The sequence below is a fragment of the Onychostoma macrolepis genome, chromosome 22 (assembly GCF_012432095.1).
Source record: "Onychostoma macrolepis isolate SWU-2019 chromosome 22, ASM1243209v1, whole genome shotgun sequence".
Taxonomy (NCBI): Eukaryota; Metazoa; Chordata; class Actinopteri; order Cypriniformes; family Cyprinidae; genus Onychostoma; species Onychostoma macrolepis.
The window spans coordinates 4,237,591-4,237,825 of record NC_081176.1 but is presented as its reverse complement, the minus strand read 5'-3'; positions in this window follow the sequence as shown (position 1 = coordinate 4,237,825).

The window sequence follows — 235 nt, the reverse complement described above, 5'->3', positions numbered from 1 at the left end:
TCTCAGTCTATGGTTGAGCATTTCATTGCAGCATTTCCATGTTTGCAAAACATAGATGCAAACTAGTCGTCTAAAGGTGACAAAGTGAACTCTGCTGTGGTATTGATCATATACATCTGTACAGAAATGCGGTTTGATATGTTGGGTAGAAAAAACAGCTTGTGCGTGAGAATGTGTTTACTGCTGGATGCTTGCATTCGATGGCAGTTTGTTGGTGTGTGTCTTAGGTGTCAGT